The sequence below is a fragment of the Humulus lupulus genome, chromosome X (assembly GCF_963169125.1).
Source record: "Humulus lupulus chromosome X, drHumLupu1.1, whole genome shotgun sequence".
NCBI classification, from domain to species: Eukaryota; Viridiplantae; Streptophyta; class Magnoliopsida; order Rosales; family Cannabaceae; genus Humulus; species Humulus lupulus.
In genome coordinates this window covers 197,760,917-197,786,887 of record NC_084802.1, presented here as the reverse complement: position 1 = coordinate 197,786,887, position 25,971 = coordinate 197,760,917, and the positions used below count along the sequence as shown (strand labels likewise).

The 25,971-nt window shown below is 34.2% G+C and overlaps 1 long non-coding RNA gene across 2 annotated transcripts; it reads right to left on the bottom strand.

Annotated features, from left to right (window-relative positions):
- Positions 1–9,049: 9,049 nt before the first annotated feature.
- LOC133804292 (uncharacterized) lies at positions 9,050–14,877 on the bottom strand. Of its 2 annotated transcripts, XR_009878405.1 has the most exons (5): positions 14,823–14,877; positions 14,625–14,738; positions 10,870–10,956; positions 10,409–10,584; positions 9,050–9,288 (listed from the first exon to the last, which is right to left on the bottom strand). It is a non-coding gene; the product is annotated as an uncharacterized LOC133804292 (long non-coding RNA). The 2 variants fall into 2 exon arrangements; XR_009878404.1 differs by having other exon boundaries at positions 14,625–14,871.
- Between the last annotated feature and the right edge of the window lie 11,094 nt (positions 14,878–25,971).

Sequence of the window (25,971 nt, the reverse complement as noted above, 5' to 3'; positions counted from 1 at the left end):
ATGCTAACAGGCTCGTCCTGTTTGTTCCACGTGTTAGCATCATGTACAAGTTATTCGAATTTAACTTATTCAAGTTAGCTCAGAAGTTATCTTGATAATGTGTATCTCTAAGCTCGAAAACTCATTAGCAAATATCACATGCTTTTCCTTGGAATTTCTTCGATATATCCTGTTCGCCCCATGTGTAGATGCATGGGCGAACAAGTTTCATTCAAGGATCAAACGAACAGGCAAAACTTTGAGATGTCTCCAACTCTTTTTGACTTCGAACTGATTCGAGCATAATCTTTGTGTGCGTAAATTTTTGGTCTAACCATCCAAAGGTGACCTTGAAATGGTTCGAGCATAATCTTTCGAGATGTGCTCCTTATTCTTGTTCGCCCCTTGTAAGAATGGAAGGGTGAACAGGTTTCATTAAAGGATTATGTCAAGCTGTCCCTTATGTGTACGAGCAGGGTTTTGTAGTGACCTTGAAATGGTCTCGAGCCTTATGCTTCGAGCTCAGCTCCCTTATGGTCACGCAACATGAGCTTTTAATGAACGGCAGGACCTCAAAATCCAAGTCATCTTGAATAAACCACAGAATTGATAGTTTGATCACTGTCTCGAAAATAAGTACGGTTGATCATAAAAATTTATGTTGTAGTTTCAGCTCGGGTGATTATTGTCTCGGAGATGAACTCTGTCCCCAACTTGGTTGCAAACTGTGGCTTAGCTTGGAGACAAACTCTGTTTATGGCTCGAATGAATTTTGTGGAGTGATATAATGCTTGGGTGTGAGTACCGGATACCATTTACATAGCTTGCACAGAGGGGTGATTAGCTCGAACGACTTATATGAGTTGGCTCGAGGGGTACATATAAGTCAGCTTCGAAGATAAATTCCGTCTATAGGTCGAATTTCCCCGACCTTGGAATTTTCACTAATGATTTCGAAGCTCTGTTCACTCCTAACGGTTTTAAAGGCTTATAAGCGAGCTGATAGACCCTATTTGCCTTGAGTGCGCGAATTTGACCTCGGGTGTTATGAAGCTTACGAGTTAATGTCCTTGATTCTTTCTAGTGCTCCTACGGTGTTTCTTGGCTCCCTTATTCTTTTTAAAGCCTTAAAGGCTCGAATATCCTGATAGGTTAAAGCTCCGTTCATACTTAACTGAAAACATAAATACTAAAAATCGTTAGCTATACACATAAGCAAAATAACTATAACTTAAATACTTACTTGGCGGTCAGATTCGGAGCTTTTGAGTGTGTGTATCGAGGAGAACTTCATGCGAAGGAACCGTTGCTCTGATACCAACTGTAATGACCCAACTACTCTAGACTTTTGGACCATTAACGAAAACTATACATAAATACTAATCCTTAATAAAACTTACAAGTGAAAAGACCATAACTTTATTAAGAAACTTGTAAAAAAAAAAATAAAGATGTACCTTACATAAAATATCAAGTAGGATATGGGATCCCATTGTTTTAAAATCAAAACATGACATAATTAAAAAGAGATTTACATAATAAAATGCGGAAAATACATGTAAAAACCATAAGAAACAAAACTACATCCTCGAATCGAAACGCTCGGCTCTTGAATCCATTCCGCCTCAATACACATTCTCCAAGCTTCCAAGAACCTTTCCGCGCCACTAAGACTATTTTCCTGCACATATAAACAAAAAGGAGTGAGCCTAATGCCCAGCAAGGAAAATTTTAACACATAGTCCATATACATAAATTTCATAAAAAAAAATACATAAAAGCATAACATAACATAACATAACATAACCTAACACTTATATCACATACATACTATAATGACCATTATTACTTGGGGTCCCATAGACTAAACAAGTCATATGCCCATTAGATTAGTGGGGTCTTGCTAGCTAAGCAAGTCATATGCCCATAATCTATATGGGGCTTGTTAGTCATATGGGTCATATGCCCAAGTCTACAATCATACATATTATAACCTATTCATAACATAAAATCATAAGATAACATATAAAAGCATATAGATTCTATCCTATTTTCCTTACCAAAATACCGGGATATGAGGACAGAGTTGGGACTTTGGAACACTCCTAAAAACCATTTGTAACAGGGTGAGTCTATTGAAGAAAAAGAGATGAAAGAGATGAAGGAACTATACTATTAAAATATACTTACCAAAACCTTGTGCTCAAGAACTTAGATTTCCTAACCAAAATAAGAATAAGGTTAGAAGGCTGGGTAGAAGACTATGAGAACTTAAATAAAATAATACCAATGAACTAGAGTGTGGAAATACCTTGAAGACTTGTAAGACCAATCTAAACCTTGAATCGAAATGCTATAAAACCTTACTTCCCCAAGTGTTTGATAAGCTTATAATGATCAAGCTTATGATTCCCAACCCTTTACACTCTCACACTCACCTAGCAACTTGCAGCTTCTGAACTTAGAGTAATAGATGAATAATGGCTGGGTACTAGGTCCTATTTATAGAGTTTAGGAATGAAGAGATCTTCATTTAACTTGAATAAAAATAATGGCTTTTAAAGTGAAAATAATTTGAATTATTGTTTAGCAGAGGCTGAAGACTCGTTCAAAAAGATGCTGGACTTATCAAGAGGTTGAAGGTTTGAATGGGAAATGATTTTGAAAACTTTCAAAATGTGCTGAGAGGGGCGATATATCGCCCCCTGTAGGCGATATATCGCCTGGGCCAGTATGCCCGAGGCAATCGTGCATCGTTTCGGGTTTTTCGTATCTTCGTGCTGCGATATATCGCCCCTACAGCTGCGATATATCGGCATACGCTGATTATTTAAACACGAAATTACACATTTTTAGCTTAATTTGAATTGAGTAAAAAACCTTGACTAAGCCCTCAAACGTTTTCAAAGCTGCTGACTGACCTTAGAGCATTCAAACTTTACCCTTAATAAATTTAATCCTCAAAATACTTAATCATTAATAACCCATACATAACATGTGCTATAATCCTATTGGTTCTTATTTAAACCTTATAGTATACTAAATATTATCCTCAATATCAGTCATATTAATCAAACCTTAGGTTAAAATTAATATTCTTAAACTATAGGTTAAACTTAGAAAATCTACAAGTACTACTATGAGTGTCCAAATAAATCCCGGTCTGAACCAAAAATCCACAGTCATAAAGATAATACTATTTTTACTATTATACTACTATCTAACTTAGCTAAGTAAAGTTCTTGGACTCTACATAGATCTGTGATTTGCCTAGACAAATATGGTGTTTTATTACAACTTGTAATCGCTCCGCATATGGCCTGGATAAAAATAAACAGGTGACTGATCTGGCCCTTGACGACGTATGGAGTCTTCTTGAGATGATTTCATCAAAGTATTTATTTGTAGACGTCGTTAGATTGAACCTCTTTATCTTGAATCTGTTCTCTCAATGAAAGCATCAAACTGTTGACGCAGTTTTTCGTCAACTTGAGAACATAAGAGCATGGATTCAAGAATAGAGATATAATCAAATAAATGACACCATATTTTATAGTGGTTCGGCCCCAAAAAGATGACCTACATCCACTTAGTCACTTTTATTAATACTTAAGCTTGAAGAACCATAGTTTCCGGCAAACTTGCGTCGCCGGTTGTTCTATAGTCCTCCTTTGATTTACATTACATAAGGACTGTGTATACAAGAATGATCATTCAACATTATCAATTGCCTCTCCCCTATTTCTATCCCATCTCCTCTTATTTATAGTGATGAGTTTAGGGTTACAATTAGATCATGGGCTTAGGTTATCAGGTCTTGGCCTGCAAATAATACATTGCAACAGAAATACAATTATATTTTGATAAATGACAACTCGGTTGGATGTTGTGTGTTGAACAAACTTGATCATTTGCCTTGTGCGAACAGAGGTGAAATAACTTGTCTTGTGCGAACTGAGGTTGAGGAATGCAGCTACGTGACCAAATCCCTTCTGTTAGCGCTTGGTAGTCTATTTTGTACTCTGTGAGAACAGGAACCAATCACTATATGAGAATAGGAACCATTTTTCACTCTGTGAGAATAGGAACCAATTTGCACTGCATGAGAACAGGAACCATTTTTCACTGTAACGACCCAAATTTGCTAATAAGGCTTAAGGGCCTTGATTAGCGTGCCTGGAGGGCATAATGGGAAGTATGCGTGAATTTAATGATTAAGACGCATGATTGTGATTTTAAGCATGTTATATGACTATTTGAGTATTTGAGATGCATGACTATGTGTATTATGATATGTGATAATTCTAGCCCGTTGAGGGCATAAGTGTGATAATTATGTGATGTGATTTGTACCACGTGGGTGTGGTGATATCAATGCGATGCACGCGCCGAGACGGTCCTAGAGAGCTAGATAACTCAAAAGTCACAACGGGGATTTTATACCCGGCTCGGGAGGAGTCTCGGGGTATTTTGGGGATTTTGTAAGTTAGCTCTTGTGAGATAATGGTAACTGGTAATTTGGTAACTTGTGTAACTGCTAGTAACCATAGAGAGTAACAAGATTGGTTAAAGAAGTGGTAGAATTGTAAGGAAGTAGGAATGACAAGAAGGGCCTTGAGGTTTAGATGGAATGGGAGTTAGATGGAAGGGTAAAATGGTCATTAGGCAAGGATTAGGATTACTTCAGCTGTAGGAAAAGGGAATACGTATTATACTTTGTTATATTTTGGTTTATGCTGAATTTGAAAGAAAGGGCTAGAAAGAGAAGGGAAATGAAGAAGGGGCTGAACTTGGGACCTAGGAGGAGACTCAAAGGGAATTTGAGGCAATCAAAACCAGGTTTAAGCTAGGATTTCTCAAAGGTAAGAATTGCGCTCTGTTTAAGTTGAATTTGAGTCTGAATTTTCAGAGATTAAGTGAGAAAACTTAAGGGGAATATGGCTGGTTTTACTTTGAAATTCAATTAGGGTAATCAAGAGCAAAGAGGTTGGGAGCTGGAATTGGGAGGAGTTCAAGCTGAGTTTGATTGAGGTAAGAATCTTTAGCATGTTTAATTTCGTAATTGGTGTGGCTTAAGACTTTTGAAGCATGATTTGTAGTTTTGGAAGCCATGGTTAAAGTTTTAGGAATTTGAAACTCAAGATAGGATTTTGGGGTGTGTTTGTGTGATTGGGGTTGTTTGTGATGTTTATAGGTTGTTAAAGGGGTTCATTTGGGGTTCTGAATTGATTTTGAGGCTTAGGTATAAGTTTGGGGTGATTTGGAGTGTTTTGGGTTCGGGAAAACGCAGGGGAAAAACCCAGAATTCTAGGCTCGCGAAGGAGCGTCGCGGCGCTGTTCTAGCGCGCCGCGGCGCAAGGCTGTTTCAGGGAAGGGGCGAGCTCTCTGACTTGCTGGGCGCCGCGGCCCTATAGGGCAGCGCCGCGGCGCTAGGTCATTTTCAGAATGTGATATTTTGCAATTTTGAGCCTTTGCTCCGGGGATTCGGGGGATGTCTTTGGTGCATTGTTTTAGGGATTTGGGGTATTCAGAGAGTGTGGGATTGGTTCCGGGAAGTAGATTTGGATTGGTTAGTGATAAAGGATGTTTTGTTTGTGTTGTGACTAGGTCTTTGGTGAGGCTCGGGATAGAGGACCGTGCTCGCGGCGTTGGGTCATCGGAAGCTCAGGATACAGGTAAGAAAGCTGCACCTGAGTATGTGGTTAGGTTGGGACTAAGTGTTCCCTATGTTTGTATGCATTGTTATGTGAATGTGATTAACCATGTGGACACGATGGGACTAAGAGCTCCCTACATTTGTATACCATGTTGTGAGATGGTGTTATTATGCCATGGGACATGCGATTACCGGCCTAAGGGTGTCGGAATCAATATTTGCGCACTGGGGCGCGGCTCGGCCATTGGTAGCTGAGGCAGCTTATTTATCACTGAGCTCGGTTAAGCTGGCCGGAGTCAGTGAGTATTACACTGGGGGCGGCCCTAATGAGTCGAAGACAGTGTGTTAAATAGAGGGTGCGACTAAGGGCGCCAACCCTGAATGTTATTTGATGGTTATGACAATCTGTTGGTTATGAATGTGAATATTGTGTTATGAATATAGTTGGTTGACTGTTTGGATGACAAATCGTTATTATTGATTGGATAATTGTTATGAAATATCGAATTCTTAGTTGAGCATTGTGAAATATTTGATAAGTGTTGCCGATCTTGCTATGTTATTATGCTTTCTTGCTGGGCCTTGGCTCACGGGTGCTACGTGGTGCAGGTAAAGGCAAGGGTAGGCTGATTCAACCATGAGTTAGAGAGCTCTGGGGGCGAGGTGTACATCGTCAGCTGCTCGGCCGCCACGGTCGAGAAATTGTACAGGAACGGAAACCTAAAATGTATATTTTGCCATTAGAGTGGCTTGAACTATTTGTAACTTCTAGAATTTGTTGTAACTAAGACATCTAAGCCCTGTTTTGAGTCTCCATGTATTAAACCGTCATTTTTAATGAAAATAGCCTGTTTGTGATCAAAATCTTTTTATTCTTACTCTGATAATGGTATAGAGTTTACACTTTGTCTGAATGACTTGATTAGCAAGTCTTGCACTATTTTAAACACACAGTGTAACGGTCTTGGTTATCCAGGGCGTTACATGCACTGTGTGAGAACATGAACCATTTTGCATTGTGTGAGAATAGGAAGGCAAAATGTTCCATTCATAATCCTTTCATAATTCCTATTTTTTTAAATGTCATAAATGTCCAAAAAATGGGTATAACATAAATAAAGTTTGATGGCACAAATGCTTTTACGGAATTGAGAATTATGGGACCATTTTAAACCATTTGGCAAACACACAGAGTGCAAAATATTTTTTTTAAAAGAAAAATAGACGGCCCATCGTAGAATTATGCAAATACACTGAGACCTAAAATACACTGAGACTTCAAATTCCTCAGGTTGTCTCATAAAGATGGTTTCCTCAATCTCTGCATACAAAAAAGTTGTTTTAACATCCATTTGTTCTAGTTCCAAATCAAACTTTGTAACCATGGCCAATAGAATTCGAATAGACCTATGCTTCACCATGGATGAGAACACATCATTAAAATCAATGTCTTCACTTTGTGTGAATCCTCTAGCGACTAGTCTTTCCTTGATAATCTTCCTTGTACAACTCCAGAAATTCCCTTTTTCCTTTTGAACATCCACTTATCGCTTACTAGTTCTGATCTTGAAGGTCTCTTAATCAATTCCCATGTATGATTGTCGTGGAGAGACTTCATCTCTTCATTCATGGATTTAAGTCATTTATGCTTTTCTTTACTAGCCAGAGCAGCTTTGTAACTTTTAGGTTCATCATCTAATACTTCACTAGCTGCCACAAGGGAGAACGCTGTTAGATTAACATAACCATATCTCGCAAGTGGTTTGATCTGCCTTTTGGACCTGTCCCGAGCCAACATATAGTCTCCTTCTTCTTCCTCTTCTATTTCAGGCTGTATTTCTTCTTGATTATCATCTTCACTAAGCCAACTTCCATTCTGACCTTTCTCAGTTTGATTACTAAGCTCCACCTCGAACTTATCTTATCCTGAACTTATTTGCTGTTTGTTAACATCTGCATCTGCCTTAGTTTTATAAGCCATTTCTAGCTCAGTAAACACCACATCATGACTCTCAATGCATTTTCTATGGCCTGATTCCAAGTACCATAGTTTATATCCCTTAACTCCTTCTAGATATCCTAGAAACATGCACTTAATAACTCTAGGTTCTAGCTTGTCTGGCCTAATATGAGCATAGGCAATGCACCCAAAAACTCTTAATCTATCTTAGTTCGAAGGATGACTGCACCAAATTTCCTCAGGTTTTTTCATCTTCAAAGTTGTTGAAGGGCACTTGCTAATCAACTAGCATGTTGTTACCACGACATCTGCCCAGAAAACCTTAGGAAGACCTATGCTCAATAGGATACATCTAACCCTTTCAAGTATAGTCCTGTTGAATCTTTCAGTCAAGCCATTCTATTGAGGGGTTGTAGCCATAGTTTTATGTCTTACAATACCAGCTTTCGTACAATATTCATCAAAGAAATCAGAGCAAAACCCAAGACTTTTATCTATTCTAAACCTCTAGACTTTTCTCCTTGTTTGGTTCTCAATTAGAGTTATCCAATTCTTGAAACACTCATATACTTCACTTTAGTTTTCAGGACATAGATCCATAATTTCCTTGAGTAGTCATCCACTATTGACAAGAAGTATCCAGCTCCTGGTGTCCGAGAAGGTCCCCATACGTCAGCATGAACATAATCAAGAGTGTCTTTAGTTCTTTGCTGGCCTATACTAAATTTCACTCTACAAGTTTTGCAATATATGCAGTGTTCACAAAACTTTAGTTTTTCCACTTTATCTCCACATAACAAATCTTATTTCCCCAATTCAATTAAACCTCTCTCACTAACATGCCGCAATCTCATATACAACAATTCAGTCCTTGACAGAGTTCCTTCTAAAATAGTTGCAGTTGAGCCACAACTTCACCAACCAAAGAATATAAGCCATTCTTTATTCCCTTTCATGACTAAGAAAAAATTCTTTTAATAACACCAAAAATGTGTTATCAAAACATACCATAACACTTTTTGATGTGTTAAGACCGACTATGTTATCGTAGGTTAGGATACTTTACATAACACTTTATCATTGTTATACAAATGTGTTATTATACTGTCAACGATAACACACTTTCTGTGTTATTTTAATAAATAGATAAGTGTTTAATTATATTATTTATAGTCGATTATATAACACATTTCAATACTTATAAATTTGTATTATACTACACTTTAGTATAACACATTTTTTGTGTTATATAATGAAGTTTGCATAACAAAATTCTTTACTTATAAAAAGTGTTATTGTAATAGATATTATAACACATTTTTCGTATTATTTTAATATTTAGATAAGTTTAAATTCTCATTATATATTCATTTATATAACACTAATTTATTCTATTATATTTTTATTTTTTATTTATATAATTAAAATTAACTTTCTAATATATAATAGCATCATCAAATGAACTTGATTTTCAAATAACAAAAAGTAAAAATATTCAACATTGTATTAACAATCCATAAATTAGTTTAAAACATTCAACACTGTCATCAACAACAAAATGTTCTTTAAGTATTCAAGTAGTCTTAAATATTCAACATATTGAAAAGTTACTACTTTCAGCACAAAATATTCTACAGCTGCCCAACACAAAGCCTTCAAAATTAAGTATCCTTTTCTATTTCGCTTGTCACATCTGCAAAATAAACAAAGAAATATTTTATTGTTATTATCTAGTATCACAAATTACTTCAAGAAAAATGCTATGGAAATTATTTCCAAGAGAGGAAACCACATACAAAATAATGAATTCACAACTACACCAAAGCAAACAAAGAAACCAAACACTATCAGCATCAACCCATACTCGCATAAAGTCTGGTCCAAGAGGCTTTCCATGTACAGTTAACTTTAAATGCAAGTATGAAAGACACCATTATCCATAGTTGATGATGATTAATTTGAACAAGATTAACTAAAATCTTGATACTTTGTCAAATTCCAATGTCAAATTCAATTAAAATGTTCAAAAAAACTTATCTATGGTTTATTACTTGGTATTAAGTTTAATTCTATACATGACCCTGAAAAGAAAAGAAAATTGGCCAGAGCTACTTGCAATACAAAATAGCAAATCAAACTCATAGACACGCTTCAACCTTTATCAAATATAACCATTATAAATAAGTAAGCAATCCAATTCACCAACATGCATTACGGTAGTCATTATGTATACTGAGTATGCATATGACACCATTAATATGTTTACCAGAAAAGCTCTAGTATGCTTTAAAATAAGTTCTACAAGAAAATAATATAATATCAAGATCCTTAAAAGAAATTAGAAGGCAACACAGAGACAGATGAAGTGAACCAGCAACAAATTTTCAGTAGTCCATATAATATATTCAAGAATTTCATTCTCTGCATTTCACGAAACCACCACAAGCATTTAAAGCATTGGCTCCCAAGAAGCTTCTCATACACCTGAAGCAAATACCCATTTAAACTCAAACTAGTAATCAAGAATCAAGCATACAAAACAGAGAGATTGTGCTAGTAACAGGAAAATAAAACGCAGCCAATTTATACAGAAAGAAAGCACTTTAAAAAAAAACTGACATGTCCTCCATAAGAAATCAAAAAACATTTTACAAGTCCTCTAAAGCAAACCACAGAGACATACCTCCTAGCACGAACATAGATGACATACATTTTAAAAGAAATCATAAACAAAATCAAAATTTGGGGTGTGGGTAGCACAAGGAAGGTCACTCTTCTAAAGTAACATATCAACGAAAAAAATCAAAACTTACCTCAATAATAATGCGGTAAGCTCTGATACATTCCACTAGGAGGGCCTCTAGGCACAGGAGGAGGTTGGCTATGCTGAGTTGGTAGAGAAGATGATGTTAACCCATACTATGTATGGTCTGGGTATCCAGCAGAGCTCGGAGGCAACCGACCACTAAAATCTCCAGCCATTGGACCGCTGTACGAACCTGGAGATCATTAAAAAATATAGATTAATAAAAAAATATAGATTAATAAAAAAAACATAAAAATTGTATACCACATGAAATATGTTTTGAAAGAAACATTTTCGTCCCTTTTTGTCATTTTTTGATGAAGGTGGAATCAGACAAGCATCAAATGTTGATGGAAAGGTGTGGAATCTGCTTCTCAACATTCCTAACATCAGGATTTATAGCACACCAGAGTAAGAACATTGCCAATGTACTCTAATAGTGAGAAATATATAGAAGAAATGGCTTACCTCACCAAGGTGATGCAAAATACCATAAAGTCCACCAAATATTGTACAGAATATAGAATACCATATCTGTGTGTCCATGAAATATACCTGTAAAGTAGAAATAAAATAATGTGTCAAGCATTTATGCTAGACCAGGTTGATCTATAAACTAGCTTCTAACTTCTTCCCTAATTCTTTGTTCAAGATATTTTACAGTGTTCGCCATTAATAAATTTAAACTAAGATGGGCTTCCATAACTAGTGCAGATATTATCAAGAAGTGAGTATGACAAACAACACTCACAACTACTATAGGAGCCCATACTGCAATTATTGCACCAGCGTTCTGCAAGAGAAGCAATTTTTTTTTTGGGTTAGATTTAGTAGCTATACCAGGTTTTTGATTAATTTTTTTGGACAAACTATATACAAAGGAATAGAGAAAACCTTTTGGGAAAAGCTCATGCCAGTCATAACTTTTCACACCAATTTTCATGATCTGCTTTGTTGGTCCTATGAAAGGCTTTATCTGCATTATTCCACTAGCCGCAGTTAACAGTAAGTATGCTTTCATGTTTATATTTAACTAGCATAAGAATCAAAAAGATTACAATGAACATAAATGCTAAGAATTAATTAGCTCTGATTTTATGTCGAAAGTTGAGAATTAGATAGTACAATTTCCACTAAAGAAAGATATTTATGGCAATCTAAAATGAAAGATTTATTAGTAAAATAAGGGGCCAAAATATGATTAGAATGGTAAAATGAGACACTTGAAAGTTAAAAGGGCCAAAGTTAGAATGGTACTGCATAAAAAAATAGGGGCAATGGAGACCCGAGTATATCCACAACAGCAAAAAAGCCATAGCCAACAGTAGATCATAAAAATTTCTGTAATGCTCTTTTTTAATGCAAAACGAATGTCTATAGTATACACTTTTAAAGTCTGGTATGCAGTATGCACCTTACCAATGAATTATTTGCTAATCCATGAACAATTTTAAAAAGCTTAATGGAAGTTTGCTTGAGAACTAATGAGAAAAGATAAGGGGAAAAAAACTAAATAAATAAATTCAATACCTTCCAAAAGCCTCCCCACCAAAACCTATAAAAGTTACAAGAGACAGAAAAAGTAAAAGGGAATTAGACGCATGTACACAAAGTATCATAAGAAACTCAAGTTAACATAGCAACTGATGCAATTCCATTCCAGCCATGTACTTAATAATATTGTTTGTTCCTTATAAAGTCTATAATACAAATACATATTTATATGTATGTTTACCTTCCTCCAAGGCTACTGTTTAATGCTCCCTCTTTTCCTCTTTCTTGAACTGATACGTGTTTTTTTCTTGGTTTGGTTATAGTTTCATCTTACAATTTGAAACTTGAGAAACCCAATCAAACTAAACAGATGGATTGGTTAGGTCTAATGTTTTACCATTAAACACAGAAAACCAAATCAAGAAAATATGTTCATTATTATAAGAGAAAAGCACTACCTTTTTATTTTCCTTCCTCTTTCCAACTTAGATTGCACGAGAACTTCTAAGATTTCACTACTACAAAATACCCTTTACGGGACACTTTTTTAGGACACACACATAAATGCAAGTCCTTAAAAATATTTATAGAGTTTTTAGGACACTCATTGAGAGTCCTGAAAAAACACAATTTAGGACTCGCAATGAGTGTCCTAAAAGAATATGCGAGTCCTAAAAAAATATGCGCTATAAAAATAAGTGTTTTACTTAATAATTTTAAAGACTTGCTTTGGGATTCCGTAATACTCTTTTAGGACTCACAATGAGTGTCATCAAAGAATATGCGAGTCCTAAAAAAATCTGGGCTAAAAAATAAGTGTTTTACTTAATAATTTTAAGGACTTACTTTGGGAGTCCTTAATACTAAAAAAAAAAGACAGCCCATTTACCATTATTATTATTATTATTATTATTATTATTATTATTATTATTATTATTATTATTATTATTATTATTATTATTAAAACCCCTCATCTTCCCTCTTTCCACGTGCTATCTCTCTCTCCCTCCTTATCTTTTTCTTTCTAAATGAAGCCCTAGCCGCCAGCATCACCCTCTCATCCTCTTCCTCCTCCCATCTTCTTTCTTCCTCATTCTCTCTCACTAGCCTCCCATCCTTCATTACTCACGTCGGTGGCAACGGTGGTGGCAAACGAAGGCTTGCGGTGGTGGATGAAGGCTCACGGTGGTGGCGGACGAAGGCTTGCGGTGGTGGACGAAGGCTCACGGTTGGTGGCAGACGAAGGCTTGCGGTGGTGGACGAAGGCTCATAGTTGGTGGGGGCTTGCTGCAACTGTGGCTCACGAGGGGTTAAGGGCTCACTGCAACAGTGGCTCACGGAGGTGGCTCGCTGCAACGGTGGCTCGCGGAGGTGGCTGGCAGCGATTGTAGCTCGCGGCAGTGGTGGATAACAAGGGCAGTCTTAGGTCTTCATTTTAAAAAATATATACAATCTCTCATTTTCTTGTTGTTGATCTATTTCTGTTTTGTGTTGTGTTTGTATTAGATTGAATCTTCATTACTTTTGTATTTTTTATTTTGTATTTCTGATTTTGTATTAGATTATATCTTCATGCTTTGATTTTGTTTATATGTACTGTATTTATTCATTTAATCATAGTAATGTTTCTAATATTTTTTATAATATATATTTTAAATATATATGTATATATTTATTAAATAGTGGGATTTAAAAAATAAATTGTGCATTTTACCTAAATATTGATTTATAAAATAAAATTATAATTAATTAAGAGGTACTCAACTAATTTTTTAGGACACACATTGTGAGTCCTAAAAATTCTTTTTTTTTTTGTAGTAGTGAAAACTTTTTAGGACTCGCAATGCGAGTCCTAAAAAACCTCAGTTTTTAAGGCTCTCAAATAGAGGACTCGCGGTGCGAGTTCTAAATACTTTTTTAGGACTCACAATGCTAGTCCTAAAAAGTATTTTTTGTAGTAGTGTTTCTAGTTGCATGAATTTTTAAGTTTTTTAGCCTAACTAAATAACCATACATACACACCATACCTGAATCATGTGCCATACACACCGCCAAGCTTTTCGAGAAAAGATAGGAGCTATAATTTCCACAAACCTGAAACATATTCAGAAGGTACTGTTAAACTTTACACCGTTCAAAATATCTTTCCATAAAACAGAAAAATATTCATATGAGAATCACTTCCAGGTGGGCTCTATCTCATGCAAGTGGCTCTTGTGACTCAATTCATAAAAGCTCAAACAATCCAAACACAACTTTAATTCATTTTATAAGTAAAAATCAAATATTGAAAACAATGCACAGACCAATATCTCATCCAATACAATTATAATTTTATTGACTGTGTAAAAAGCTGATAAACAACCTTAATCCCATTTTTAGTTTAGAAAATCTCATGATTTAACTAAACTAATATTCCTCACAATTTCATTGTTGGTGCTGTGAGAAATCACAACAAATGAATAGTATTGAAAATCATGTATGCATGGTGCAAGCCTAAAATACGAAAAATGAAGGAGAAGAAAAGAGGAAGGAGTACGCTGCACAAGGAGGCAGACGAGGATCGTTACACCAGCCTGGTCTCTCAATTGCATCCCTGACATGTAGTAAAATCTAGAATCATTTTTAAATACAAGGCACTGAAGAGAAGTATCAGATGATATGTAAACTTGTGAGTGTGGCTTCATGACAATTGAGATGGGGGGGTGGGGGGGAAGGGTGAGACTCACTTGTGAACTTCTTGGTCTCCTCTCCTCTTTGTCATCTCCCATGTCAGTCCATTGTTGGGCTCAAGACCAAGTTGAGAGATCTCCAAACCATGTTTCTTAACCAGCTCAATGTACCTAGTAAATTATGATGGTCCATTGGAAGAATCATTTAATAAAGGGATTCAATGGAGAAAAATGAATGGTCAAATAGAAACTTACTTGTTTCCATTAAAGTGCTCTACTCCCAGATCTTCATCCCATATAAAAATATATTTTTCCATTAAAGTGCTCTACTCCCAGATCTTCATCCCATATAAAAATATATTCATAACTTGCTATGATATCAGGATGCAAAAACCTTTTTGCATACCACCTACAACACGTGTAAAAGTGTCACAATTAGAATAATGAGAAGTTTATATACACCAAAGAAGGTAAGACCTGATGAAAAATTATCTATATGTTCAAAACCTAATTTAGGTGAGAAACCAAAAAGGCAAAAATAACAATAAAAATTTAAATACAAATGTAAACATAAATCTAAAAGGGATTAAATAGACCTTGTTAAACTAATATTCTAGAGGCAAACACAAGTGCAAAACAAAGAAACAAACCTAAGCAAAGTTTTTGATCCCTAGTAGAAAAGTTTTTGGTCACAACAAACCAAGTATTAATGATACAATAAGAAATATTACTAACTATCCTTAATGAAAACAGAACATAGAAATTTCAAGGTAAAACCAAATCAATTAACTGCAAAACCCACATACAAATGTGCAAAATAAAACAGAAGCTACAACAAAAGAGCTCCATACCGTTTCCTTCAAGGTCTCTAGGGGTTCACTCCGTTTGGAGCCAAAACATGGGGAACAACATACAATGATGACATAATATCATAATTGACCATCAAAGAGCCTCTGTCTCATCTAGCCTCCTCTTTCATTAGATTTAATTCACAAATCAATCAATACACAAATAAATCAAAACATATACCCACCAAAATCAAATATTGTACATTATTAAAAATATATGTCTTAAACACATCACTTATTCCCCTAAAAATACTATACTTATCTGCATAAAATAATATAAAGCCCAAACAATCTCTTTAAGCTTCAGTGGCATAGTTAAAATATTTGACATATATATGGGGATACTCAAATAAATTATTCTACATACTTTCCTTCATAATGGCTAGGTGCCTCAATTTAACATTAAGAAGCAACAAAATAAAATTAAGATTCATATCATCTTTATGACTAAAATGTTTAAAAATATTATCTCAAAAATTCCTCAACAAAGAATCAACTATTTAGGTCATTCCATAATATACTTCCAAATTTAAAACTGAAATAAATAAAAAAAGGCCTAGAGAACAATAAGCAACAATCCACATTAGCCTATAGAAGAATCATTCACTAAATTTCACAATCTTAGTCCATTGAGGCATTTTCACACACACTTGGTTTGCATCACAAAAAAGGAAAGAAAAATATAAAAATAAACACAAAATCCATAATCAAGTAAGAGGTTTCTACAACATTCAAGCACATAAAGAAAATAATGTTACTGCTGAATCAATAACCAAGTAATTGATTAAACACCACACTCAAAAGAAAGCCTTGCATTCTAATATTGAAAAACAACATAGTTGGAAGTGCAGAGAAAAGAAAAGAAGAGAAATATGTAGAGCTTGCAAAATATGTAACTACAATTATACTAATTTTACCAGTTTATTCTAACCTTTTCATATCCTTTAAATGTTGATCTGTGAACAAAATATGTAACAGCAATTAAAAAATCTTGATAAGGAATATAAGAAAGTCTTTTAGGAAAAAAAAAAAATATAAGGAAAACTAAGAGATATTAAAATAGTGTTATTAAGCAACAGATAATTAATCCATATATGTATAATGTGAACACCTCATGTGTGAAAGCTAAGAGAAGTGGTGAGTAAACTTCTTGGCCGGTCTTTCGGCGACAATGTGCCTTAGCACTAGGTTTGTTGATGCTCACATAATAATTTCCTCGCACCCAGGAATGTAAGGGAAAGCAATTATGTATGAAAGAAGTAATTTTGATGAGAAGATTAAACTAGGCACTTTTAACACCATATGTTGTGATTTGTTATGAAATAACTTACCGCTAGTCCTTTGCATGTATCTTTAACACAGACTGTCTCATCAAGGGCTTTACTAACTCCTCTAGAATCATCTTAGATCATGCGCCTTTCATTTGAAAAGCGAAAAAAGTTTTTATCTTTTAAAAAAATTAAAAGGGCAACTCCATAGATGATATTTGAGCTGACTAGTATATTGCTGAGAATATGAATATGTGGAAATTTTTACCTGTGTAGCATCAGCTCTAGTTGTCCATCTGCAATGCTGGCTCCCCCAGTGGCACGATCAACTAATACCGATAATTCAGATTTCTTATCCGCCATGAAAATTCCAAGATTAAGCTGAAGAAAGTGGAAAGCCAAAGGTTATAAAAGATTATTACTACTATTAGTAGAAATATAAGAGTTCATTTAAGTTAGTAGTTGTTCATGTTGTTTCAAGAAAATGGTAATACTTACTAGTATCATATGGAGCAGTGGTTAAGAAAATTTACTGGGTAATAGTTTCCTGCTACAGGCTGAGTAACTGAAAGAGACCAATCTTCTCTATAATCTCAAACCTGAGAAACCATTGTCAGTGATCATATATATCAAGATAGCAAAACTAGTAACTTATGTTTAATAAGAAATACTTACTGGTTTCAGAAAATCCCTTCCATTCGAATCAGTGTAGAAAACTTTGTTCGTTTCCATATTCGCTGCTAATCGCGTGATGACCTCTTTCCCAACACCATCATTTGTGGGGATTTAACCAATCTTTCAAAATAAAGAGTTGTCAAAACTACACACACTAAGTCTATATGTCTCATTATTTGCTTGATCTATATATATATTCTGAAATAACCATGGAAATAATTTAATTGGTTTTACCAAATTTACCAATTAAATTCTTTTGCAAAGATTATTTTTTAAAACCAATTAAATTATTCCAATTGTTCCCAAAACAGATTTTTTTTTTTTAAATAATTAAAAACTAGCAAAAATATTACCAAACAAAAAAACCAATTACTAATTTTTTTTTATTTAAAAAAAGTACCTAAAATACAGACATTAGAGATATTAAATGCCATTCAATTCATTTATACCAACAAATGGGGAAAAAAAACAGAGACCGAGGGTAAATATTTTCTATAACAACAAGTACTCACTCCATGTCAAATAGCATTACTAACGGGGCTATAACTACTTAAGCATATAAAGAATTTGTAGTTCTACCTAAGCATCTCCTTAGGAAGTGGCCGCAATCTCGAATCTGCATTTTGGTACCTGCAAAGAGTTGACAAATCAACCATGCAAATATTGAGGACCTAAATAATATAAGAAAGGAAAATGCGGCAAAAGTGGCAAAATGATAAAATTTTAAAGAAATGAATATCAGTAAGGGAAAAAAACCAACTATTTATTAGCAGTTACTCCACAAAAGTGGTGTAGAAGATACTCCAGACTATTTCTCTCCAATTTCAGTACCCTTGAGGCCTGAGGCAAAGAAAAAAGAGAAAAGCAATTCAATAATGAAATAATAGCAGATAAATGTTTAATAATTAGTAGGTGGAGGCATTTCAAAATTTAGTAGAGTAACAGCACAGCTCACGGTAACTCCTAATTAAAAGGAAAATCATTATAGCCTAGTTCTATAATCACTGCTCACATATGGTATTATGTTACCATCAGAATATCAATTGATAAAATTTGAAGAATTATAAGAAAAACAAAATTAGTCAGCAACTACAAGGTAGGAATTTATTGTTACGGAAATCCCATGATTTATATTTATATATAGAGAAGATAAAAAATTACATTATCACCCAAGGAAGAAAAAAATACATCCAATTGATATATTGTATTAAAATATCAAACATACATGAAGAATATATTCAACAGCCTGGAGTGCAAACTGCAAATAGATTTCAGGTAAAGAGGAGTGTCCTTCAATCAACAGACTCCCAATACAAGATCAGGGGTAAAGGCTAATAGATCCATGAAAGCTGCTTATTTTTAAGAATATTTACTAACCTCACACATGGTTCATATAAAATAAACTAAGACAATAAAGAAAAGATTAAGCCAGAATTACACTACAATATCTACAATTCCATTTATGTTTAAAAATTCAAGACCTTAAAGAAGCAATTAAACATACATAAATCAGGAAATGGTAATTGTACAAAGAACATATACAAAAGCTGCTTCTGCACCCATTAAAGAACGCTACCAATCATAAACAAAATAGGAAATCAACCCAAGAACAGAGAACCAAGAAACTACTACAAGCAAAGCCATTATAACTATATCAAGCTTAATAAATAAACAAAGCCTTTCAAATAATTAATTAGATGAAGATTAAAGAAAACCAGAGATTACTAACCAGCAGGTGAATATACTCTTTACAATTACCATCCTCGCTCTTCTACAACCAAACATGCTCAAACGGTTGGTTCACATTATTAACAAAGATTTTGAACTCCTGTTGAGGTCTCGGAATCGACGATATATGAAATGGAATCTTCGGTTTCGTCCCAGTGATCTTATCCTTCGTCGCCACCTTAATGCCGGGGGATGAATTAGAATCCTGCCCACTCGACAACTGACTCGCCCCCTTATTTTTCTTCCCACACACTAACTGAAACCCATCATCCACAACCGAAGTCGCATTCGTCACCCTCCCATCATCTAGCAAACTCTGAGCAAGAGAAAGAGAGAGGCAGTGAGAAAAAAAAAAACAAGAACAAAATTAACCCAAAACTCAACACTCCAAACATACATATATGCATATATAAAATAGAGAGAGCCGAGAGTGCCGAGGGTCACAGAAGAAAACTATATATATATATTCCTAAATATATATGTACAGAGGGAAATCGGAAGAGTCGAAAAAACTGAGAAAAAAAAATTAAAATCAAGAGTTGAGGGAGGGAAAATATACCTTGTGCTAACTGAGGGATGGAGAAATGTGAGTGGGTTTGGGGGTTTCTGCGTTTGGGTTTGGGGGTTTCTCCGTTTGGGATTTCTGAAAGTAATAAAGGGAATGTGACAAAAAGTCTACCAAAGGATGCGAGAAGCTAGTGATAGAAGCCATAGTCATTGACCCCGATTCTTTAAGAAAACAAATATCTGGGGTTTGAGTTCCTAAAAATGACACAATAAATTTAGAAATCATACTAAGAAAGCATGGGAAGAAGAATATATAAGAGGATACGAATGTGGTAGAGGAAAATAGCTTACCGTAGATAGATCATTCCAAAAAATGTTGCTAAACCTTTCCTCTTAAAGAAAATAAATAAAAAGAAAAACAGACTAGTAGCAATTGGATTTATGGCAGCAGATTGGAAGGAGAGAAAACTTGGGAAGAGAAAAGAATAAAGAGAGGGAACAAGCAGAGAACACACGTGAATTGGAAAATTTTGTCTGAAAAGGGATAACTGGATTTAGAATGCCCGCCATTTATTTTAAGTCTTATTTTACTTTACCGTTTTTTACAATTCTTATTATAATACTTTTTCATTAGTGTTATAATGATGTGTTGTGGAATACCCATTTTGGTGTAGTGTGAGCTCTTTAGGACCTTTAAGACTCCATTTTCACATTTGAAAACATATCCTTGTTTGTCAAACTCACCAAGAGAAATCAAATTCCTTTTTAATTCTGGAACCAAACTCACGTCTTGAATAAGCTTCTCAATTCCACCATGGAACTTGAAGCTTATAGATCCAATACATGCAATCTTGCACAGTTTATTGTTTCCAAGTAGAACTGATCCCCCTTCTAAATCATCAAACTGCTCAAACCCTGACTTGTTAGGTGTCATGTGAAAAGAACACCCAGAATCCATTATCCATTTTGTTTTTGTACTCTCAATTGACACAATCAGCCTCACCAGATTCATATTCATCTTAAACTATAACAACATTTCCTGAATCTCTATCAGAGTTGTTGCTCTTCAATTTATCTGGACTGAAACGACAAGTATGACCTTCTTTTCTGTAGTGATATTATTTTATGTTTGGAACATTTCCACCACTTCTGTGACGTTGGTCTCCTTCTTTCGGACTTGTTTTCTTTCTTATATGTTCTTCCACGAATTGTTAAACCTTTATCATATATAGAAGACTTTGGTACATTTCGTTCATTTAACTCATTTGAGTTCAAAGCAGATTGAATTTCATATAGTGACAGAGAATCTCTTCGATACAAGAGTTTCTTTGAAATGAGAGTCTTTGGTAAAGAACATAACAATAGTAAGGTCTGATTCTCTTCTTCAATCGTAACATCAATATTCTCTAAGTCAATCATCAATTTATTGAAAACATCTAATTGTTCTTCTACAATCTCATCTTCTTGTATCTGGAAAGAGTATAAAGCTTGTTTTAAGTAAAGATGATTTACCAGGGATTTGGTCATATAGAAACTATTGAGCTTTGACCAAACTCCAGCAATTATTTTCTTTTCTTTACTCAAATTTCTTGTCAAGACTTGCTTCTCCTTTCAAAGCTTCTTCAAGTCCCTTATGGACCAGAAGTGCCCTCATTTTCAATCGTCATAGAACAAAATCATTATGCCTCCATCTCATACTTTGCTAAAGTCATGGTTGAATCGATCCATGCTTACCGCACCAATTTGTTGCGAAATGTTTGAACAAAACAATTGTCAAACAACTTGTAAACTAAGCTACCAATATGCAGACTTAAAGAATAATAGAAATATTAACAAAACAAAGAAAGGACACACCAAGAATTACGTGGTTCAACCCAAATTGACAGTGTGTCTATGATCTACTTCCACCGACATTCAATATTATTAATCACTCAATTACAAACTCTCTTACAATTTCAGTCTGTGTACAATTTTAGAAAACTGAAAACGATAACCTTGCCACTAAATTAATATGACTTTATACACAAAATGAGAGATAACAACGTTAGAATAACAGTCATAACAGAAATTAGTTACGCCTAGGTGTTAGTTGTCTAAACCAATAATCAACAGATATATATACACACACAACGCAATTGTTGACAAGATAATACATACATGAAGCAGTATGGAATCCTTTTCTCTATTCGTGTGCATTACTTTATATACAACTAAGCGCGTGTGTATATACACATGTGACAATTGATGAGTAGATAATGCAATGAAACTGTTGAGTTATAGAAGGACCTTATAGGTTATATGGAAACCCGTTAATATATATTGGGAACTTTTGAAGAGATAATTGATGATACGGAAAGCAAAATAATGTTCACCAGGAATGTGTAGTGTAGAAGATGATAAAAGATTCCCCATAATAACTTCATTTTTGGGGGAAAATGTTCTATGTAAAAGAAAAGTCAATTCGATTCCTTCATCCACTTGAATATATATCCTATGCAAGCTCAACCGTGATGACTCAGTTTGCTATGTATGGCAAAGAAATTGCAAGTGGAAAACTCTTTAGTACTGAATAAGTTATGATTTTTTTTTTTAAAGTTGTGATTGAGACGCCACCTTTGTATAAAGTTGACATATCAATCGCATTCTATTTGATTTTTAATGCCTCTCTTCTCTCACTCTCTCTCTCTCTCTCTTTTTCTTTCCTTCTTTTTTTGTTGATGAAAGTGACTTCTCATTCTTTCTCTTTAAACTAATAATAATGTATCAAATTTGAAAATTGAATCCAATGTATAAATTCATATAAGGCAATTAGAAAGTCTAACTTTATAGTTTATAGTGTAATCTTTTACAAAGAAACCATTAGATCTTAATATGAAGGGTTGTGTTGTTTGCTTTTGAATAAAAAATATTAATTATATAGGTCCCGTTCGACAATGTTTTTATTTTTGTTTTATTAAAGGATTTATATTTTTTTGGATCCTATATTTTGTCTCATTACCTGTTTGGACCCTGTGTTTTGACAAATTACTTTTTGGACCCTATGTTTTGTAAAATGGGTAAAATAGAACTCTAAATTCAATTTTGATAAAGAAAAAATTGAATATAACAACACAGTTTTTAAGCAGAATGATTTTATTTTTGTTCTGAATTGTTAGTTTAGTAAATTATTTGTGATTTTAGTTGAGAAAACATTGATCAAAATCAGGTTTATGGTTCTATTTTAACAATTTTACAAAACATAGGGTCTAAAAAATAATTTATCAAAATACAGGTTCCAAACAGGTAATGGGAAAAAACACAGGGTCCAAAAAGTATAAACCTTTATTAAAATATAAAAAAATTGCTTTCTCATTTTTGTTTTTTATTTTTTATTTTTTTTTAAAAATTGTTTGATAACTAGTTATAAGTTGTGTTTAAAAACCAAAAAACACAGTCACGTGCACGGTGTATCTTTTCCACAGCAGCATCACCATGAATTCCAGCAAACTCTCATAGCGACCATGACAATATTTTCTGGCGACAATAGCGACAGCCAGCAACAACAAAGAAATGTCCAAGCAAGCTAAAGAGTTTCATTTCTTGAGAATGTAAGAGATGTTATGCTGGAGGAAATGTGATTGATCTTGAGATCGGCATCTTTGCCAGAAACCAAGGCAACGGTGGCGAAGAGCCTCACAGCTCTCTTCGAAAGTCACAATTGAAGGAGAAAATGTCGATTAAATGAGGGATGAGGGAGAGAAAAAAAAAATGAAATTGTTCTTCACCTAGGAGAAAAAATTTTGTTTTTTTTTTTTTTTGAAAGTATGGAAAAATTGGTTCTAAAATTTTCAACATTTTAATTAAAATTTTAAAAAAATAAAAAATTAAAATGATACTACCGAACACACTTTTGTGTTTTATTATCATGTTTTTAATGAATTAAACATAAAACTGTTTTTTAAATTGTTGCCAAACAGGACCATAATAAGTGACTTATTAGTAAGTTGTAACATGCATAATGATTGTTGAATTCAAAAATTATATTTCAGCAAATGGTTCTTTCATTTTGATTTCAAATCATCAATGATACGTGATTCCCTATTATATATGATTCTATAGTCCTAAGACAAAATTTTGTTTTCTTTTTTCTTCATCAATTTTTCTCAAACCACAAATCAATTTTTAAAAACTAAAAAGACTTCGGTATTGGATTATGGTATTCACATCTTAAATAATATGTTTCACATTTTATTATTATTATTATTTTAATTTTTTAACATAAAATAATGTTTTCTAACTAGCTATTAAAACAAAATAAATAATATTTTAGACCATTTATTTGGGAAATTTGATTATTTATGCATTATGGGGTCTTAAATAAAAAAAAAAATGATATGCTATTTATACACATGACTATTTTATGCCATTATTCCCCTTCTTTCCAAAAATGCCCCTAACATAATTTGTCCTTCACTATTCTCTATCTTTCTCACCTTTTCTCCTCTCTCTTCTCCTCCTTCTCCCTCTTGGCCGACACCTCCATCACCACCCACTCACCTTTATTTTTTTCTTAATTTTCCCTCCATTTTACCATCTCTTTCCCCCTCCCCGTTTCTTTTCTTTCTAAAGTTATCCATGGATACTAAAAAAAAAAATATTCATTATAGTTTTTTATGATTTCGAAATTAAACTTACTAAAAGTTCAATTAAGATATCAATATATCCATTTCGAATAGATCTATGTATGATTTTTTGTTTTTTTTTTTTAATTTTTTCACAATTTTTTAGATAAAAAACATAAAAATTTGCAGAAAACACGATATACCTCGATGTACCTCGATGCCCAGCTCGATGGGCCCTTAAAAATCATGAGTTTCATGAAGAAAAAAAACATCTGCCTCGACACACCTCGATGCCACCTCGACACACCTTGATGGAACTCGATGCAATTCATAGAAAATGCATAAATTTTCACTCAGGTGTCCATTTGAGATGATTTCATTTTTGAATTTTAGTATTCTTTTGAGACCTACACGTCTGAGAAATGTACACACACATTTGAGATGTTGAAATCTTGAAAACACCCCATAGTTCAAAACAATACCCCTATATTTTCAAAGTTGGGTATGTTTTTAAACTTTGAACTTCTCAAATGTGTGTCTACACATATCAGCCGTGTAGATCACAAACAAATACCCATATTAAAAAAAAGGTCACCTCAAACGGACACATGAGTGAAAAGTTATGCACTTTCTATGAATTGCATCGAAGTGTGTGGAGGCACATAGTTTTTTCATGAAAATCATGATTTTCATGATATACCTCGATGCCCAGCTCAATGGGCCCTTAAAGATCATGATTTTCATGAAAAAAATCATCCTTCTCGACACACCTCGATACCACCTCGACACATCTCGATGGAACACGATGCAATTCATATAAAGTGCATAAGATTTAACTCGAGTGCCCGTTTGAGGTAATTTTTTTTTTAAATTTGGTATTTTTTGAGATCTACACGTCTTAGATGTTTACACACACATTTGAGAAGTTGAAAGCTTGAAAACACCCCAAAGTTCAAAACAATACCCTATATTTTCAAAGTTTGGTATGTTTTTAAACTTTGAACTTCCCAAATGTGTCCGTACACATTTCAGACGTGTAGATCACAAAAAAATACCCAAATTAAAAAAAATCACCTCAAACGAACACCCGAGTGAAAAGTTATACACTTCTATGAATTGCATCGAGTTCCATCGAGGTGTGTCGAGGTGGTATCGAGGTGTGTCGAGGCAAATTGATTTTTTTTCTTCATGAAAATCATGATTTTTAAGGGCCCATTGAGCTGGGCATTGAGATAAATCGAGGTATATATCGTGTTTTCTGTAAATTTTTACGTTTTAGATCTAAAAAAAATTTCAAAAATTCCAAAAGAAACCAAAAATTCATGCCCAGATCTGTTCGAAATGCTTATATTGTTGTCTTAATTGAACTTTTACTAAGTTTAAGTTTGAAATCATCAAAAACTATCATGGGTAATTTTTTTTAGTCTCCATGGATACTTTAAGAAAAAAGAAGAAAGAGCGAAGAAAAAAACGGTGGAGGATGCCAAAGTTGTGGACGTTTTTTTCAAAAAAAATTTGGTGGTGATGATGGTTTGCTGGCTAAACTCTTTGTCGCTAGTAGCGTGGGATTCCACTGCTTAACTTAAGTTAGGGCCCCGTCGCTTTATTACCTCGTTCCTTCCCTGCGGGAGAGCTTAAACCTTGGCCACAGAGGTGTCATGGCTCTCCAAAGAATCAAAGGGTGAACCAAGAAAGAGAGGGAGAAGGGAGAGAGAAGAGATATGGAGGCTAAAAAAATGAAAGGGGTATATTTGGAAACAAAACAAATACACTACAA